The sequence below is a fragment of the Patagioenas fasciata genome, chromosome 3 (genome assembly GCF_037038585.1).
Source record: "Patagioenas fasciata isolate bPatFas1 chromosome 3, bPatFas1.hap1, whole genome shotgun sequence".
Lineage (NCBI taxonomy): Eukaryota > Metazoa > Chordata > Aves > Columbiformes > Columbidae > Patagioenas > Patagioenas fasciata.
This window is the reverse complement of record NC_092522.1, coordinates 104,370,275-104,391,860: the sequence shown is the minus strand read 5'-3', so window position 1 is coordinate 104,391,860 and position 21,586 is coordinate 104,370,275. Positions and strand designations below refer to the sequence as shown.

Below are 21,586 nucleotides of genomic sequence, written 5' to 3'. Positions count from 1 at the left end.
CAGCTCATCTGAGTTGCCTAGAAACCCAACATCCATCTTCCCACTAACATTCTCCTGCTGCCCCAAACACACAAAGCCATTGCAAGAGAAAATGATGTAGAAGTAGTTTCTGTTTAAGCACTGCAAAAACATAAACTCCTTCCAAGTATTCTGCATTTGGTATTCCAGCATGATACCAATTATCAGGATACCAATTTACTTTTCAGCAGAGGCTTAATTAAGACTTCTTTGAGTTGTTATGCAAGTTAACCCACCAGAAGCCAGTGTTCCCTTGGGTTGGTCATACAAGAATTTGAAATAAAATCAGTCTGAGCAAGAGAAATACCAGTATTTTGAAGATCTAATCAAAAGCAGAAAAAAAAAAAGACTGAATTTTCATACCTGCAACAACCTTATATACCCAGGTGTCATTCTCCGGAGAGGAATAACCATGATTTCTGAGTCTTTGTAGAATTCCAGCCCCTACAATTTTAGAACACACAAACCATTACTAAATCCCAGGGATTTTTTACAAGTTGACCCCTTAATGAAACGGAAGATTAAATCTAATACAGTTTGCTACAATGCCAAGGCACTCCAAGAAGCAACATATACAAACGCTTCATCCTCACCTGATGCTTTCTTCTCCCGAACCCGTTACCTCCCCGAGCTCCCAGGGGTATATAAGCCCAGCTCAGTTGCATAACCTGTCACATGGGACCTGTCTGCACCCCTCAGGTGTTGGCAGAGCCCGACCATCCCAGGTATGTCTTGTAATATTGGAACCTCTCCGGGAATGCCTGAAGCTCATTAAGGGAGCAAGGCGACAGCTGACCTCCTTAATAACAAAAGGGCCTAAGCCTGCTTTATAGATAGCACTGGACATAAAAAAGGAGGTCATAATAGCATTTTGTGTCGTAGAGTGACAATGCAAATAGGATTGGATGGCTTTTATGTAACTTTGAGCATATATTTATACCCATAGGATGACCTGACTGGGTAGGAAGCTTAATGCAGCCATGCCCCGAGTTGAAAGGATGTACTATTATAATAGGGTTATTTGGAGGCACATTTAAAAATAAGTTCTTTCTTTTCTGATAGCTTTCTCTTTTACTCAGCATTATGCATGTTTTTGCCCCTTTTTCTATTGCTAAAGCTTTGCCACTAAAAATACCTAAGCTAATACTTATTATTACTGTTACTGCTACTTTCTGTTAACTGTGGTACCTTTTCACTGTAGTGAGCTTGGATTCAGTTCTTCTCCTGAGGTCATATAGTACAAAATGTGAGAAATGGTGGTAAAATCTAATCCACTAAAATAATTTCTCCTAATTTTAGGAGTGTCCACGGACAGACTGTGCTGAGATAGCTGAATACACGCAACCTTGAAGATGGATAGCAAGGCAGAATTTGGCTTCAGTTTCAGCCGTACTTCTAAACATGCAGGGTCAAAATCTTCAGGTGGTGTAAGTCAGTACAGTACCAGTGTGCACCGTGAGGCCAAATTGGTTTTCATCACACGTGCTCCACAGAGTAGTGCTAATTTACACCCCTTTAGTCTCTGCTACGGCAGCCTAAAGCTCTCTGAGAAATATTCCTGACATAAAAGAACAGAAACATGAAATATTTCTACCTGGAGAAACACTCTACATTAGGCATTCCACAACGATATCACACATCAAGAATTCTCATAACTCATTTACTTTTTCAGCAGATGCTTAATTAATGCTATATAGAGGAACATTGCTGTTTTTTTCTGAGGCTCTGTCTTCCACAGCACACAGCAGCCAGAGCCCATTTTCCTCTCGCTGCACCACATTTATACCACATGAACCCCATCAGCACCGGCAGAGCGATGGCTCATTCACAAAAAAGGTAACTTGAGTTGAACTTGTCCTATAGCATCAATACAAATACTGAAAGAAAGGGACTGAGAACCTGTCAATCTATTGTGTTTTGATGGGGTTTTTTGTTTTTAAATATGTAACTTGCACAGTGACCTCATGCTACACCCAAAGTGCTGTATAACTTAGCTATAGGAAATGTATTAACGGGAAACAACGTAAAATTGGGAACCGACTGAAGTTAATGGAAAGTGTATCAGGAAACAGAAGACACTGCCCAAACGCATTTAGGATGAAGAGCTGCACTATAAAAAGGCAAAGGCTTTTTTCTCTCGTTCTTGTTTCTCACCGTATGCCCTGTGCTGACTTCCCTGCACCAACACGCCTGGACGTGTTCCTGTACGACCTCACCTAGGTGTCCCTGCTCCAGCAGGGGCATTGGACTGGATGATCTTTCGAGGTCCCTTCCAATCCCAAACATACTGTGATACTGTGAACAGGAAAGCATACGCTGCCCAGGGCAGGACAAGGCTAAACTGCAGAGCCCATGTTCTTCTGGAAATACACAGACGGCTGAGCTTTCCATTTCCAGCCTTCAACGGAGAACGTACTTAGTGCAGTACAAGAGTTTCACCAGCTGCAAAAAATGTGTTACTAGCAACTTGTGTCCTTTTGAGTGTAATTCTTTCTGTTTGGAGAACGGCAGTGAGATTCCTGTGGTACAGTACTCAGAAAAGGGGAGCTTTCCACCCAAGTTTCTTTGGAAAATAAAAGGGAAGGGAAAGAGTATGCCTTGAATACCACAGCTGTCTTTAAAAATGATTTCTTGGCCACACTCAACACAATTGAATTGTAGAACATTTTCTGTCATTGCAGGTGTTATCAAAATCTGTATTACTTTTCCAAGGTCTCTGAAAGAACAACCCTCCCAGGCTGTTCCAGGAGAACTTTGAACAAACAAGGGGCTGACTCTGTTCTTTTTGAAGTTCAAGCCTCTGAGAACTGAGTTCTGACTGTCACGATGCAGAGATGAACGTGCCCCTCCTGGGCACGGGACCAGCTAAAGGAGGAGGAAAATCACAAGCAGCAAAGGGCTGTGCAGACCACTCGCCTCATTCACCTGCTAACACCTTCCCTGCTTGAGGATGACACTGCTTTCTAACAGACATCAAGCAGATAAGAATGCAAATGATATGCTGACATCCTCCCAGTCCCAAAATTAAAGGCATGGAACACTCTGAAACCAGTTGCCAATATTCACCACCTTGTGCCATATTTCCATTAAAAGGAGACATCAGTAATTTAATTAAACATTTCTCTGCTGTAATCCTGTGCCTCTGGGACCAGCAAGGGCTGTTTCCCCAAATGCAGCAGGAATCAACCAACAGGAACAACTTATTTTCACAGCATTGACGGGCACTCCCTGAAAAGCAATCTGTGTTGCTTGTGCAGAGCAGGGTGCAGGGACACTCCTGTCAGCAGCACCCAGCGCAGCAGGGCAAGCACAGTGTGGAAGCCCAGACTATGGAGTTGCAGCCAACACATGGCTGTCACACAAAGGATGTTGTGCTGGTTTTGGCTGGGATGGAGTTAATTTTCCTAGTAGCTAGTATGTGGCTAGGTTTTGGATTTGGGCTGAAAAGTGTTGATAACAGTGTTGCTGGCTGGAGTTAAACAATGACAGACACCCAGATGTTCACATACAAGGATCCACCTGTGGGGTCTGCAGCTGATGGCACGCATGGAGTTGCTTTTGGTGAAAAATGGAAATGACAGAGGGAGAAGTAAGGGAAGGTGAGAGAGATAAAATAAAAAAGGGGAAAAAAGGGAAAGTCAGCAGGAAGAGAGGTGATGGGGGTGCCCAGGCGAGCAGCCTCCCCAGGGCTCCCCTCCAGTGCAGCAGGGTCGCCCCAAGAAGTCCCCTGCAGGAAGCACGCAAGTCTCACTGGGACCCGCTCAAACTGCTGCTGGTGGTTCCTGCTTGCGATGCCATTATTGCTGACCAGTGCGTGCTGGCCGGGCCGGTGTGTGCTGACCGACTGCTTCGCTCCGTGCACGTGCGTTATTTGGGCAACGAGCAATGGCAGGAGAAGGCTGGTGATTCTCCTGCTGCCGCAGTCGCTTCTTATGAGAACCCAACACAGTAATGGCTTTGGTGGGGCAAGGCCACGAGAATGACAGTGTGGGAGCAAGAACGTGAGACCACGGAGGGGCAAGTCCTGTCCCTGGGGCAGCTGGGGTGACGAGACCCGTGGCCAGGGCTGCATGCCTGTGGCAGGAGGCTCCGGCAGCACCAAGGCTGAGGCAGCCCCGGTGAGGTGGTGGCGAGTGTCCCTCAGCACAGGCACCGGTGACGTGGGACCCGCTGCATGCTCAGGTGGTCACAGATGATGTCTCCCGACAGTTGTTGCTCCTACCTGGTGGATGAAGGTTGCAGCAGAACACTGCCGGGCATTGCCTGTGTGTGGACACATTTCTGAACAATAAACTGGTTTAAAGCAAGACTCCTCACTAGCTTCACGGGTCATTAAGCTTGATTTACTCTCCGCCTTCCACATCGACACAGGGGCAGCGTTTTAAAAGAGGATTTCCCATAAAGCATACACAATTTTCATTCTATACCTGGGCAACAATAGCAAAATGTAGTATTTTGACATAATTTTTAAAGATAATTCAGGTATTCAACTGAAGAAGTACTTTCCAAAATTCACCATCCTTAAGGAGGCCAGGGTTGAGGACTACAGGCAGGATTCTGGACCTACCCATGGCTTCCACTGCAGCTCTTTGTGCAGGATAGGAGTAAACACAAAGTGCTATCGCTGTAGGCAAATAAATAAACCACATAAAGAAAACAGTCCAGCAAATCTTCCTCTACACACATCTGTATGACTAATCCTGGGCTTTTTGACTTCAACAGTTATTAGATCTAGAGAGTACATCCTTGCACATCATTCTGCGCATTACTTCAAAATTACAGCTAAGCTAGGAGGAATTTTGCCTAAAACAAAGGTAACTAAAACACCGTGTCTGTGGGAGTAACAGGATTGGGAGCTGTCAGCTCAGAGAGAAGGGAGATGGTCCTGCCCCAAAGAGACCACGATCCGTGGGGAGGCAGATGGATGCCACCAGATGGGAGAGCACGGGCAAACAAAGAGAATACAAAGCTGGTATGCCAGGCAATGTTCTCAGCTCACTCACAGCCACATTGTTTCCAAATTTTTGTAGGCGTTGCAGCAAAGCACAGTGTTGTGTGAAGGGATGTGAAGGTGGTTAATGAATTTTAAGATTATAAGGCAGGCAAGGAACAGGAACAATGTTAGTCATGTTGCATTACACAGTAATATCTTTGTGGAGCACTAAATTAGGGAGATGTATTGGAATATGTTGATGACAGAAGTAGGCAACACTGTCAATAAAAGAGGACAGGAACACTGTATGGAAGAACTGAGGAAGAGACAGACAATTACAGATAGTTCTGTCCTCAAAGTCATCTAGGGTTACGGATAGAGAGCAGCAAGAGATTGTGTTGCTGAGGCTTATGGAGTTACCATTGAAGCAGCTTAAACGACTCATTTATTTCCTGCTGAGAATTGACTCGTTCACTTCCCACGGCTCCACTGCCAAGCAGTTACCTTTGTGTTCCCAGCCTACCTACCCAAAGGGCTTTGATACCATTGAGGAACAAAATGATAGCAACACAAAAATTAAACAGCAAAATACTTAATAGCAGGAAATCAAGTTAATTTCTGCTACACAGAAAGGAGAACTTCTGCTTTGAAAGGAAGTTTTATGTTAGAAATTGCTGCAGTTTGTATCTGTTAGAAACTACAGGGAAAAAAAATCCTGGAATGTTCTTTTTTTTGAAGTATTTGGAAGGCAAAGGCAGGGAAGCGCTGCTGTCACTGGCAGCAGCACAGGCGCAGCTCAAAGCACCAGCACAGCTCGTCTGGAACCCACTCTGGTCACGCTGGAGTCTCTCCTGACTCCACATGTGACCAGCGCAGATGCCTGCACCCAAACTTGTTGCTCTAAACTTCCACTGTAATTTACCTAAGATGAGGGAAAGAAGCGATGCTTGATAGTACCGCGAGTTAATACATCTAGCGCAGACACACACCAATAAACACAGCCAGTCATGTGAACTGCACGCCACTGATTACAGCAGGACAATTCAAAGCGAAGCTGGTATGAAGAACGGCTATAAAGATGCCCAAAGCAAATGAAAAGTGTGTATTACAGGAAGCAGCTATAAAAATGTTTAACCTCACAAAAGGAGGATTGTCAAACCCTCCCTCACCTCTTAGATACTGATGAACAGTGATGGTGTCTGTGAACGCTGATTTTTCCCCAACTACTAGATGCGGTCAGTAGCCCAGCTCCATCTGCCCTCCCTCAGAGGAAAGCAGTGCCAGTAAAACTGAGTGGCCCACTACCTATGGAAAAGTCAACATGTGAGAACGCCAGCGTTTAAGGCCCTGCATGAACAGGTACTATCTGACCTGATGTGCAAGTACAGCATCTTGGGGGGAAGCACCTCCAGTGTCCCAGCAGACAGTCATTGCCCTACAGAACATGGCCAGTCCTGACTGCTACTAATCTGTGAGCGATCAGTTGGGTGAATAAACTCACTGCCAGTTTTTATGCAGCTAAAGAGTGTACTAGTACAAATTCATTTATTCATTTTACAACTGAAAACCAAAAAGATTCCACTAAAATGAAAAAAAAACCCACCACCAAACCAAGAGTATAAAAAATGGGCATTAACAGAGAGACTTGGGGTCTTGCAGGTCTGAAGACCTCAATGGAAGCCAGCACCTTTAAAAAATGTGCTGCTGCACTCATGTCAGCCACTGACAACTCTGATGTTCGGGTCCACCTTAATGATTTGTACAACTATGCAGAATCTTTAGATTGGACTGCAAGAGAAAACTCGTCTAGCAGATATGGGCAGGGAGAAGCTTGTCTGCCTCTGCTGTGCAAGTGACATTGCATCACAAACACTTGCCTCTTGTGTCTTTTGCCTAACGTCCACTCCTGGGAAGTGCCTGAGTGTTTAAAATGCATAGCAGAATAATGGCTGTCTGCTTCGAGCAACAGCTTATGCCTTGCTGCTTCTGAGGTGAGTTCAGACAACCAACACAATGAACTATCAGAGTAGCTGGAACTCTACGGGCTGTCCTCATTGGTCTGAGAATTATCTGGATGCATACTGGTGGAAATGTTTCTCTATAGCTATTGTTCTGGGAAGGTTCACATCTGACAGGCAGCAGATAGACTTCGGGTAGTGGTCCAGAGTCCCAGTTAACCCTGGAAACAGTGGGCAATAGAGTTCCCTTTTTCTCACAAGTGTAATGCCGTCTTGCAACGATCCCAGTATTCAGAGCACGTACCAACCACTTCAGCAAGGTAGCGCACTGGAAGGACAAGCAATGCAATCCTGACAGTTTGTGAAGAAGGTGGGCATCATCATTTAATGTAATGGCATTTTTCAGCTACCAAGGCACTGCTGCCCTGACTAGGGAACCCTATGGTACACCTATGGATATACCTGGATAAGTAAGATTCACAAAACAGATCGCTACTCAAGAGCACGTCCACTCCTGTGACTGTGTGTGCCAACTAGTGGTTGTTAATCCAAGACAGTGTAGTATTTGTTGCTCTAAGGGAGTGAAACTGTATGGCTGCTATTTGCAAAGAAACAAGGCATTAGGCTCTCATGAATGGCCTGCAATTTTCTTTCCATTTAGAAGAGATGGAACAAAGAGGGGTGAGCTTGTTAAGGAGTGAGGAGTGTCCTGTCACTTGGCTTCCCAAAGGCCACTAAAATGGGTATCTACATCAAGACACTCACCAGAGACTGGCTCCTGTGCCAGGCTGAACACGTGCTCCTGGCTCACCAGTCCTCAGGGGGTGTTTTTCACTGAGAGTCAATATGAGAAATTATATTACAATCTGTGATGAGAACTCTTCATGTTGTGTCCTTCGCTGTTTCTGTGGCTGATGAGACAAAAAGCTGGACTGTCAGACTTCATGTCCTCATGGGTACCCTCCACCTCCTCTGCAGAGGGTCCCAGGTCATGAGGTTCCATTGCAGCATCCCAGATGTCTTCTGTGGCTTGGTACACAGCTATGGGTTGTACAGTGTACGCAGTGTACAGCTGCGTAGGGTAGTAACCTGTGCAGTGCACACATACACACAGCCCACAGCCTTTAGAATCTGAACCACTTGTTTGTGAAAAGCTGGAGAGACCATTCCCAGCAGTTCTATATTGCTGCTGGGACACTTTCTCATCAGTAAAACTATGCACGAGCAGGATTCTTCCTCCTACTTTATGTCCCGCATTGCAACCCTGTTACACACATGCCAAATCTCCACTGTGAAGCACACAAACGAGAGCTCATGAAGCAGCTTTCTGACACGCAGTTCTGCAAGTGCAGATATTTGGGCATGGCAGCCAAGGATGAAAGGCCACAAGATCTCCTGCAATGCTGCAAATGACTGGGAGGCTTGCAAAGAACTGCCATCTTTTAGGTATGAGAAAGACCCTAAAATACTGTATCCTGTGCTCTTCTGTAGACAGGGACATTTTTATTTTGTTTCAGAGCACAGTCATGGTGTGAAAAAATAGTAATGATGTCTGAGGTACCAGGGCTCTGGAATGGAGATGGATTTATTCTAAGAAGATTAATATAGATACATTCAAAGCACGACCACAATTTCAGTTTTAATTCTAAAGCACTGATTTACAAGAGAAGTGAACAGCTTCAATCATTTCACTGGTACCTCTCTGTTCTTTTAAAAAAAAAATCTCAGATAGTCAAAATGTGTGGGTTACTATACCCCATATGGTTTCATAAATTGTGAGTCATGAATCCTACAAAGTTGGTTGGTTTTGTGTTGTGTTTTTTTTTTTTTTCTTTTTTCAACCCAAACTTTAAGGTCTACACTTCAAAGCACCTGATCCACCTTCTAAACAAACCTGTGGAATTTCTTTTTGGAAGGGCTGGAACTTGTTCTACATGCGATCACAGTTAAAATGAACCTGGAGCCATTATAAAAATAGATAATTTTATCGATGTTTACCATTCCTGCATAAGCAAATGTATCTGCACATGGAGAGGTTCTGAAGTTTTCCTTTGCGATCCACTAGGAAAGTTACTTACATTTAGCAGTAATGGATATCTAGATCTGTAACATCTAAAACCAGTTTCTAATTAAGAAACTGTAAATGCTTTGATCCATCCTGATATATATTGCTGCATGCTGCATGTTTCCAGTGCTACAGGCTAATGAATTAGTCCACCCAAAACACAAAAGGTCTGTAAATTCTCTTGTAAGACTTTGAAGTGCAATATAAGAAAATACAAATTATTGAAGCCTCCCAAGTATTAGAGAAAATGGTTCAAAGCTTTAAACTAAATTACATGGCTTCAGTGGGAACTTTGCTAGATGAATTTGCGTTCTTGCACATTTTCTGATATGTCCCCTTGTTTTGCTTCCTTGTAATTGCCTTTACTTTTCTGATTACACATGGTTCCCATCCCTTACTATCCATATTCCTATTTAAACATTCTAATCCTTTAAAGAGACATCTATTATTTCTGGCATGGCATCGTGCCAGCACACTTGTGGCTATTTAACATGATTGGTAATCTATATTTAGGCATAATCCTGCGTAGAGGTACACATCTTATGTTGTGAACTCTCTAGCTGAACGTGGGAAGATTCATCCACTTAAGAAGAGGATAAAACAATCTGTGCAGGAAATAAAGAATGAAAACTACATTAATCAAAAGAACAGCATTTCTATAACATTTATTTTTGCATTAGGTAGCCTTTACTCTGATTAGGCGTTGTGGCTGTCTGACTGCGAGGCTAAGCAGAAGTGATTAAAACAGAATTTGAATTACCTAGGAGTGGAAAACAAAACAAGAGGGGAACAAGAAGCGAACATTAGCGCTTCAGCACGATACCCTGGGCTCCGCACAGAGCTCTCTGCAGAGACGCTATTTCCCCTGGCACAACGCTAACAGCTCACTAGGACCAGATGGTGTTCACCTGAGAGCCCTGAACCAACTGAAGGATGAAATAACACAACTGTGAGCCGTGGTGTGGAACCTCGCACTGGGAATTGTCCCGGTGCCAGGGGCCTGGAAGGTGGTGAAATGGCTCATTTTCACAAAGGATTCCAGGGTGATCTGAGGAATTATGGACCAGCAAACCTCATGTCCTCGTTCAGCAAATCAGGAGGGGCCATTGCAAGGAACAGAATGAATAGATGCATGGGAAAATATATCAGGAAGCACTCCACTGAACTTCTGTAAAGGGAAGACACACTTCACAAGCCTACTGGCATTTTTTTTGAGGAATCAATGAATACACGGACAAGGTGTACTAAAGTGCGTTTTTAAAAAATTCATTGCAAAAAAAAAAAAAAACCTCTCAAAAAGGAAGTCTCAGGGGCCACAAAGATCCTCATCTGAATAAAGAAACAATTAAAAGATACAAAAGAAAAAGCAGGGACGCAAAGTTTTCCCACTGGAAGGAAATCGCCAAAGCAATTCTATGGGACTTCGTGCCAGGATTTGTGCTGCTCAGCAAAGTCCTAAATGACCTGGAAAAGGTGATGAATAATGGGGGAACAAAGACTGCTGATGCCACTACGTTTATCACAGGGACTAAAATTGAAAGCTGACTGTGCAGAGCAGCAGAAGAACACTAAGATCATGAACAACTTGTGATAAAATGGCAGATGAAATTCCGTGTGGGATATAGCAAAGTGGTGCACATAATTACATAAACTGATAAGGACCGTTCAGGAATGAAATATTTCTATGACAATGTCAACTCAGTACCCAGTAAGGGGTCAAGAAAGCAACTGAATTTATTTGGAAAGGACTAGAGAACAAATCAAGGCACACTTCAACATGATGAACCTGCATTTTTAATAACGTAGGCAGTTTTGGTCCTCCCATCTCTGAAAGCAAGAACCAGACTCGAAAAAGACACAGCAAAGGGCAAAAAGGGTATAATGAAAAGTTTCTTTATGAAGAATGAGTAAAGAAGACTCTTCAAGTCAGATGTGATCTTTTAATTTTCTTCCCTGTTTCCGTACTTGCTCTACATGTTTGCTTCTCCTTTTCACGTTACCCTGTTCTTACCAACAGCCTTCCCAGACGTGCAGAAAAATGGATTTTTTGAAATACAAGCTGTTGGGATTTGGGGGTTTTCCTTCCTCGCTCAGAGTGAGAGGGAAGGCTTCCTCTGAGCTTCCCGTACTCCTTCTCCAGTTCTCCAAGGCAGGAAATGCGGAAGGATTCACTGCCCGCCCCCCCATCCCCTGCCAAGTATGAAGGAAAAAAAAATACTCCTTGGAATTTTTTACCTCCTTCTTGCATCACACCCTTGTCAGCAAGATTTTTACCAATTATCATACACGGACTTCTCCAGTTCAGAGGCACAGAGACTGTGTTCAGTGCGCGGCTTCTCTGTGATTTAGGAGCTGCTGTGACACTGTTCCACCTTCAAGTTACTTTCAGAGCTGACCGCAAACTCCTCCCATTTCACAGCTTATAGAAATGTCAGACAACTGCTTTTTTCCCTGGGGTTGAGGTGGTACTACCAGCTAAGCAGGGCCCAGTCTTCCCTCTCACTTATGGCAAGTTTGTGTTAACTTTATTTGGAAACTGGAGCACAGGTACTACAATAGCCAGGGGGTGCAAATGCCCTGACTGCTTCATCTTAAAATTTAGCTATGAACAGCTTTTGATGGAAGACTCCCTTGAGAGATGTGTTCATGGATTCCCATTCATTTGAGCCAAAGACAGATCCTCAGTTACTGAGAAAGGCGCTGCTTCAGTCCTTGGCTCATACCACCTCAGACACCGGAGCACAGGTCAGTTCAGGGGACACAGGACTGACGGGCTGGGAGCTGCCCCTCATTACAGGCTCTGCTTCCCACAGGTGCACATCAATTCATCCCTGCCAACTTCTATACAAAATTGTTTCCCTAACAGAGACAATTTGGGTTTTGCACCGGTCTATAGGAAGCGTCCAATTATACAGATTATGCAGAATCCTCCTTTGCTTGGTTCCCTACAGTCTGAAGCACTCATCTTCATTAACTTAGTGTCACATATTTTTGTGAGCATTAAAAACTCTGTGAAAGGCTGAGTGTAGCATTGTGGAAAAAAAAAATTGCCAGTCACTATAAAAATGCAAAGCACAACCAAGGGAGGGTGCTTTAATTTCAGATAGACAGCTGTAAAATTGCTTAGCAAAGATAGTTGGAAATTTGTTTGTATTTCTTCCCAATTGCAATGCAGAGGTGAATGGCTGTGCACTGATAAAGCCATCTGTCTTGTGGGTGCCTAGAGGAAGACTCTGCACCAAAGCAATATTGCCAGTTTTACAGTTAATATCCTGGTGCACAATACTCTCAAGCTGAGAGCCAGACCACAGACATTTCCGTTGCCTTAGGACAGAGCTCAGAACAGCAGCTCCCCCATAGTGACTCCTGTGCGCAGGCACAGACTGGGACACAGAATGAATGTCCCTGCAGGGCACACTGGCAATGCGAGCACACCAGTCCCTGCACTGAGACAACATTCAGAACCCATATTTGAACCCAAAGAGAAGAAACAGAAACTGTGGGTAGACTGTTTTTATTGGGCTGGTTTTTCAGGTGACCTGCTTGTTGTCTTGGATATACACAAAGAATAACAACAATTTATAGACGAAAAAAAAATGGTGGCAAAGACTGTCCTAGTTTGGATTTCTAACAAATAGTTTAATGGTTTTTATAGTATTATAGGGTTCTTTTCAGACTTTGATTGGCTTCAAACAAAATACTATGCAAGAGACTGATGTACAAAGCATCTATGATTTCTGGATAACAGCCATTCCTATGATTTGGATCAGCCTTAGACAGCTGGAGCTGCATCAAGGTTGACACAGAGGACACTTAGTTATTATTCAAAAGACGAATTATCCTCTTCGAGATACTTGCTCAATGACATCTCATCTTTGTGACTTTTACCTCCCAAGTTTCCCACCACTCTTCTTTGAAAGTGCAAGTCTCAGGTTATCCACAAGAACACTGTTGTGGTCAGAGCAGAACAGCTCTGCGAGTCACCATCGCAACCTACACGGGAAAAGCTACACCCACACAGTCCCGTGTCTCCTTCCCTCCTGTTCACATCACCTTGGTAAGGCACTGTTGCCAGCTGCTTCCCAGGATCTGCCCACGTTCTGATTCTCATCCCATGGCACCTGCAAGGTGGTTTCAGACTGATTTTCACTCTGCGAAACAGGGCAAGGCCTCGCAAATGACGGAGAAAGTGGATGGGCACGGGACTTCCAGAAACACAACAGTCACCTAAGTCTTTGTGTCTCAGGTACTCTGACAAGGACACCTGAAATGTTTCTGGTTTGATACTGAACTTCGATGTTTTCTGCTTATGCATGAGGGAATCAGACTGAAAGAAAGGATACTGCCAGGGCATTTTGACAGACAATGTTTTTTCCCTACAGCTTCCAGTGCAGGGGAGAGTTAAGGAACCTTTTGGAGTCCTGCAAGGCATGTTCTGTGTTCACACAGAGCCAGAACCTGGGAGCTGGAGGCTCTGGGCTGTTTTTATGTGAGGGTTTATACAGCCATTTCTGCTAAAGCCATTAGACTTTCCTCAAATAAAGCAGGAGAACTGCTTTATTCACATTGAGAAAATGAATCACTGCATTGCTCTGAATACATCTTCTCTTTGGCTCTTTTTCTTTTGTAACTTCTGGTACAAAACACTTCAGTTTTCTCCTCTGCCTTTCAACAGCAGGCTGCTGTCGCTGGTGCAGGCGCAGTACTTCCAGTTGCAAGTTGCTTTAAAATCCTTTTCCTTTCATGTTTATCTCCTGTAACAACTAGCCCTACTGTGGCTTTGCTGTTTATTGCACTGCTATGCAGTTATTACTCCTCTGTTGCCCCGCTGTGTAGCTTTGGGGCCAGGCTGTGACACAGCCTTGACTCCAGGGAGCCGTGAGGGTGATGAACCACTGTGATGAAGTGGGAATCCCACCGGCAGTTCTGTCTCATACAAGGATCCTCCTGAGAATCTGCTCCTGCTTCTTTCCAGATTGTGACAGCTCCGGGTAGATATTAAACGAGACTTCTCTCTGCCATTTCTAGCTCCAAGAGAAAACGTTCAGGCTGCCTGCATCTTGATTCATGACACCAACTGCAACTTGGCGCTCTGTGAGCAGCAGGAGCTGGGAGACTAAGCTGAAGTTCAATGAGTATTTGTGATGAATCCCTACACCAGTCTCCAACAATAGCTTAAGGTTTAGACAGTTAATGCTGATACTGACACTTAACACGTCTGTGCTATGGCCTGGAAATGCACTCAGAGAACTGCTTCTGTAAAAAAGTGAACATTTGCATATCGCTCTATAAAAGTGTTAATGCAACTTCCTAAGCAAACTTCTAAGTCTCAAACCAGTTTTATTCACCAGCAGTTAATCATGTAAAGTTAATCTTTCTTCAATTACCAGCTGGAAGAAATGCAACACAACAGATAATGCACACACTACACACCTGCATAACTAAAGCTATGGATCGTATCTTGCAGTAAAAAAAAGAAATACTAATTTTCCTTTGATGTTTAAAAATACGGAATCTTTCACAACAATCATTCTTAACTAAACCAAATCATTCCCCATAGAGCAATAAATTAAAACCACATAAGACAAACTTTAGAGGCTATTTGCTTTGAACACTTTTTCAATTATTCTGCTTTCCCTTAAACAGACTGTAAAACACAATTCTATAGCTTCTTGTAGAGTGTGTTTAGTTTAGACTCTTATCCTTACCTAAAAAAATTAAAGCTTGCTCTTGTAGAAAACTGAAGAAATACTTGTTGACAGTAGCAGACAACCATTACACCTTGTGCTTTTTATACTCCTGTGAAGTTGCCTAGTGCCACAAGACTTCCTGATCAAAACAAAAAAGCACCGAAGACAATAAAGTACACATTAAATCTATAAGAAATCTGCTACGTTATCTCAGTTTTCTGTTTTCGAAAAAAGTTATAAATAAGGAATCATGATTGAATGAAGTTACTAGTGCTTGACACCGCTCAGCATTTTTATTAATGATCTGTAAGTAAACATAAAGACATTGTGGTAAAATCTGCAGACGACACCAACATTAGCAGATCGTCGAGGCTAATGAAAGCAGTACAGGCACACAAAACAATCCACCACTTACTAATCTAGACACAATCAAAGAAAATTAATGTTAATATGGCCAAACAGAAAGTCAGGAACTTAAGAACAAGAAGTACGGAACCAGAACTAAATTCTGGAAAGCAATACATGTCAAGAATACTTGTCTACTATGACAAACGATTCAACATGGACTCCCTATACAATCCTATGGCAAAGAATGGACGCACACACAATGGAGTAGTCAGTACAAAAGCTGGCACTGCTGAGATGTTAAATTAAGTTCTATGTGCAGTTCCAGCACACTTGTTCTCTAAATGGTGGGGAAAAAAAAAGGGAAGAATGCACAAGAGAGCCGCAAAAACAACTTGAAGGCTGTAGGAAATGTCTTAAAGCAAATCACTTAAGCAGATAATGTTCGGGGTAGCAAAAAGGAAGTTGCAGTGTAGCTTGATTAGAGTGTTCAAAAACTTTCATATACAGAAAATAGTGGCTACTGAGGGACTACCTAATCTAGTGAAGGAATGCATACCAAGAATTAATGGCTGAATGTTAGATCTAGACAAATTAAAATTTAAAATAAGGCATGTTTCTAACCGTGAGAGTGGTTGAGTTCTGGAATAAAACACCAGAGAAAGGGCTAAGTCTTCATGTCTTGACGTCTTTAAACCAAGCTTGCCTGTCTCTGCAGAAGACTTGCTCTAGCAAAATACACAAATTGAATTGTGCTTTTGTAAGACTCGAGTTACTGGTCTTCATCCTGAAGTAAAAGGAAAATTTATGACCAGGGATCTCGATGGGGTCAAAAAATATAATCTCATGCCCTTTTAATCTTACCCTCTATGAATGTATCCATTTACTGAGTGGATACAGAGAAAAAACTTTCTGAGTGACTTTTGCCATCTGCATAACAACATGATATATAGCAGACTGTAAATCACCCAGTAATAAATATATGTCAGAAACTATTGAGATGAATATATCCTTGCAATGCCTTCTAATTTAGAAATCTAGATTTATTAAATATTTTACACTTTAATTTTATACTGGGTAATTGAATTAAATGTGAAAGGGTTAAGCAGACAGGCTAATGAAACACTGTGCCATGTACTTAGTTTAATGTGGTTGGAAAAATCAATGCACTTTGGTCTGTCAGTTAGCAATCACTGATTTAATTGAATAACATGTCAAGTATTTTAAACTGTTTACCAATGTAAGTAGAATCCAGCACTATAATAATGGTAATAAGCTAAGATGCCTTCCCTGAATTCCAATCAGATTTGAATATGACCTTCATTTTAAGCTCCAACATGCCAGACAGAGATCAAACAGCTGTTGCTGGGCCTACAGAGTTCGGTGATTACACCTGTGATTTCAAAAAAATATGTTTGCTATTGATTCATTCTCTACATCATCAGTAATGGGTGATCCGTTTGATCTTCCTAGCAATGGTTACTCCTCTGTGCATTTATATTCGCTTTTACTTAGTGCTACTGGGAGGAGGAATTAATCACACAGCAATCTTTTACTGAGCCTGCCTGAGAAGAGGTGGAGGCCACTTTGTGCATGATCACATGAAGGGAACAAGAGGAAGAGCAGGAGAAGCACCCACTCAGGTCATGTTGGGCGAGTTCCAATTACGGCTGTACAACAGCTCCTTACTCTTCTCCTTCTCCCTTTTACACTCCCAGGCAATGGCTTCCTAAGAGAAGATATGAAAGCAGAAAGGAGGGGGGGGGTCACAGCCCTGAACAAGTGGAAGGAGCTTGCCACTGCCAGACCAGCACTAGGAGCAGGGGATGTTTTGGTCATGGGACATGTACGCTCCTGTCCCTTTCTCAGATGCAGTAAATGAATTTTTTTACAAGATCCAGATGCCTGCAATGCAGATGTTTCCATCTGACCTACCTGTTTATGCTGCCATAACAGTCAACAAAAAGACTTAAGTTCCCCTACTTGTACCATTGTTCTTTTGCTAAAATAGATATCGAGATGCAATCAGTTCTATTGGGCTGTACAAGTATTTATCTCATCCCAGTGATTATGAAGTTCTTTAGGATAGGCAGCTCAGTAGACACTGTAGACATCTGAAATCAGAAGAAATGAATCCCACCCCGGCTGCCTCCAAGCTCTCCTCAGCAAGCTGCAGATGAACACGGCCTCCCAAGTGTCCACTAGGGAGAACCAGGCCCCTGTCCTACCAGACTGATCATGTGTGCAATGTAAAATTATGCCATTTTTAAATATCAGCAGCCTTGCTTACATGTTCTAGCATGTTCTTGATTGTAGTTAGGCCTATTATATTCCCCTGGCACACTGGCACCTCGGATGTAATAGAAATTCACTGTGCTGGGCACTGAGCAGCAGGCCAGATCGTGCCTCAAATGGCTTCTAGTTTAAGAAAGGAGAAAACAGAGGAGAAAACAGGCAGATTGATGTGGGAGTAAACAGATACAACACAGCAACATTAGTCAGCACAGTAGGTAGTTGGCTTAGCACACTACTGACCCAGCTGTTGCGAAGCTTTTTGGCAGCATGATGGCAAAGCAAGAGTTCTAAAGAACAGAAGTAAAACAAAAGGAAGAGTGCTCTGCAGAGAGCTGGGAAAGGCACTGTGGGAAAAAGCACAAATGTGTTCATCTGAAAATGCAGCAAGTGGGTGATAGAAGCTGGTTCCAGAGGGTGAGAGGATGGAGGAATCATCTGTGCGCTGTCTAAGGGACTGAGAAGACTGACAAGGATTTTGACGGTGAAGAAACCAGTGTCTGGTTGATGCAACAGAAAAGAAGGTATTGAACCACAGATTCATTGCTTCTCTATTTTTGCATGGTCCTCTTCGATCTTAGATAACACTTTTTTTTTTATTATGTACCCTAAACAAGGATGTAGCACTGCAGTAATAATGTAAAGGAGAACTACTGCTTGCTTATACATTTTATAAATGTTTACAGTTCATTAAAATGACTACAGACTATTAATTCTACAAAGTTAAGCACTCAACTTGGAGGATGTCCTTATTAAAGCTATACTTGACCTTGACTGGCTGTGGTGCATTTACACTGTTTTCAAGTAATCACAGAATATATGGTTCTTTCCTAGATCGTTAGAGATGGGAAACACAAACACCACCATTTGTAAATTTCTGCTTTTTCTTTATACTTATGTACTGTTTTTCCCCCATGGCTTAGTTCACCATATATCTAGCAGTTTAAAAATATATATTTTTTTCATCTAAGAAAAACATATATTAAAAATTGTGAAATACTCAGACAATACAATTAGCCTATTCAACAAAATTTACTTGGATGCAATGCAGAGGATAAAGTAGTTAGCAATTAAGCCAAATGAGCTGCATAAACATGTGCAATGCAGCTCCCTCCTTAGTGCAATCTAGGACTGAAGCAATTAATCACAAAATATACATAGCTATAATCTGAGGTTGGCCTAAATATTAAACATAATGCATTTTTCCAACCTCTTCCTGTTTTTGTCAGTACCGCTCCTTGTTGTCACACCTAATGTGCAGCACACTGTACAAGCATAACACACACCACTTTCCACTATACCTCTGTGGACTGGTTTTATAATATACCAGATATTACTGGATGAAATATGTGTTCTTCAGCCAAAGACAACAATTTTCTGCCTTCATGCTGCCACTCACCACTTTTTTCCTTCCTTGTCTCTCTTTTTTTTTAAAAGCTTTTTGGTTTTTTGTTCGCCCAGATGTCATTTCAGAGATCCAGCCTGCTGAGCAGTGCTCCCTTGCACTGGTGCAGGGGAGAAAAGCCAGCTGTCACAGAAAACACATTAAGGAATTGATAGCTCCACATGACTGGAAAGTACTATATAAAATACTGCACCACTTATGAAGCAGTAAAAACCTGTAACATTAGAGGATGATTCCCACATTAAACATCCACAAAAGAGAATAATTAAGGTCTTACAGGCAATTTTGAGAATAAAACATGTATCTATACAGAGAGATAATGGCTTCAAACTTTTATCTTTGCATACAGATATAGTGACCAGATATTCACTACTACAGATGCCCAAAACTACTTCAGCCCCTGTGGTTTTTCTTGGGAAGGAACCACCACCTACTCAGAGCCTGATTTCTCTCCCACTGTGCTACTGTTCCTTCCTTGCTGTGTAATGTTTAATTATGCAACTAGAAAGTTAATTCTTGAAGCTACATGTAGGCTACTTGCTAGTTGATCCTTAAATTCTTCTGACTATTGAAGTCCATGTAGTTTTTAAAAACAAAATGTTAAAGTTCTATCTTCCCAGAAGTTTGAAATACTGATAACAGTGTGTGTACAGTTCAATATAAAGTTCTCTGATGCAAAGTCCACTAAAAAAACTCTTCCTCGGAAATTCCACAATACTCTACATTCACTAGGCTGAATGATGAGGATGAAGGAAAAATTCACAGCCATCTCCTTTGCCATTTATTAGTTTAGCATGGAAATCCAAAGCAATAAATGTTTCATTGCTATGCTGAAAGAGCCATGTACAGTGAAATGCAAACCACACTGTGTTCATTGGTGGATATTAATTTAAATTCTCTGGCTTTCATATTCCAGTTGTGTTGGTTATACCGCTACGCAAATAAACCACAACAGGCATAGGGAGATTCAGCACCATTTCTTTTAGAGAAGCAGCACAGAAAAGTGACCAGGTATTAAAATTCTGGTGTGTAAAATCTTTTTGACTGCAAATATTGAACAGGGAACAAAACAATCCTTCCTCCTACCATTTTTAGTACATTGCCTAATTGTTATTGTTATAGGATGAGTAATGCTTTTAAACTGGATCTTTCTGCTGTGTATTGCTCTCAAGTGTCCCTATGCATGTTGCCCTTCAGCACACCACTGTTGGCATGCTTGTTTCAAAAACAAATACACTCTCACGTGACTGCATTTATCTACAACGCCAATCTACAATTTATGTGTCTGAATTTGGTCCAATTTTCTAAACGCTCCAACATCTCAGATTTTACTTTATCATTTACTCTTTATAATCCCTGTTAGCATAATAGTGGCAGGTTTGATAAGTGTACGATTCAGTTCCTATTGCAGGTCATTTACAAAGACATCAGATATCACTGGCTCTAACTAGCTGTGCTCTGAAACTGTTCCCAGGCTTGCTTTGTTAGAACCAGCTGATTTCTGCATGGAATATAAGGCTCTTACAGCAGTTAAAGAAAAAAAAAGAGACTGAAAGTAGGCTTTTCCCCATTATTACTCGATTCAAGCAAAGTACATTTTTGACCTGCGAAATTTTAGTCACGTTTTCAGATTAGACTACTGATAATACTAAATATTTCTGTTTGGCAATGAGACCCAAAGCTGCCCCTCTGTACGCAGCTTATAATATTTAAAAATCAGCATAATTTAAAAAATTGCTTTATTATTATGCGAAGTGGCTGAACACTGCAACAGGAATAATAAAGAAGAGAAATTAAAGCATCAAACAAAGCTGTGAGACGAGCGTGTGAGTGCTTGTGAGATGAGTGTGTGAACGTGTGACAGTGTGTGCCAGGCTGGACAAGCAGGTGAGCAGGGGACCCATAGGGTTGGTTAGAGGGCCTAGGATCCAGGCAGGGATCCCAGAGAGGCCTGGGCTGGTATTCAAGGGATCTGTGAACAGGGGTGCACTTGTGAATCTGGGAAGAGAAGGGCATGTGTGTGGTCACTTGTGAATTTCAGTTGCAGCCAGTCGGAGAAGACAGCTCTGCCTGTGTTTTACGTGAGTCCTGGCAGGGTTACTCATGGGTGTTGATAAAGGCAGCGCCCTGTCCCTGGCAGCCCGTGCAGCCCGCCATGGGAGCGTGTCCCTGAGATACGTGCTGAGCCGAACCACCAGCTGAACCTGGAAACCTGAAACCCACAGTCACCTCTGCCGGCGTGGGATGGAGAGACACCCAGGTCTCCAGGTGCACCAGCCTGGGATCCAGAGGACAAGCAGGATTCCCAGGTCCTGGGGTCCACCCAAGGCAGCAGATGTATAACATCCCTCGGGACAGTCACTTGAGCATCAGGAAATGCAGACGCTACAGCTCTTTGTACAGTCCTAATTCGACATAGTTTGTACCTGTGTTTCAAAACACTGTCTTTAATTACATTATCTCATTTATTTTTTCATGTTCAGAGTACAGGACAGATGAAGCTTACCTAATGAATGCTGCATATCCTTTTTGTGCAGTTCCTTGGCCTCATTTACTGCATGACATTCAAACCTTAATCTGAGGATGAAGTGATTAATTTCCTGTGGGGTCTGTCAATAGAATATCCAGGTAGTTCACATTCAAGCAATATTTTCTTCATTCTGCAGATATGGGACTGAGGCACATAGGATCTCAGTGAAAAGTCACAGCTATGCGTTAGCAAGTCAGAAGCATTAAAACAGGGAACATACTACTCATTTCCCCTCTGCGAAGTCTGGTTTAAATATATTTCTTAGTCAATACAGACCTAACTCAAGTTCTGCTGAGCTGCACACAGCTGCCTTAGCCATAAGACCACTTCTTCTGCCTCTGCAATCCTTT

At 42.6% G+C, this 21,586-nt stretch overlaps 1 protein-coding gene across 2 annotated transcripts in view; it reads right to left on the bottom strand.

The window, feature by feature from the left end:
• Positions 1–399: 399 nt before the first annotated feature.
• ERICH1 (glutamate rich 1) overlaps positions 400–21,586 on the bottom strand; it is an 89,499-nt gene continuing 68,312 nt past the window's right edge. Inside the window, exon 7 of one of the 2 annotated variants that reach the window (XR_010651215.2) lies at positions 400–462. The gene's annotated coding sequence lies outside the window, so the exon portion shown is untranslated. Of the gene's footprint in view, positions 463–21,230; positions 21,381–21,586 lie in introns of those variants that run through there. The other variant, XR_010651214.2, reaches the window with a different exon arrangement.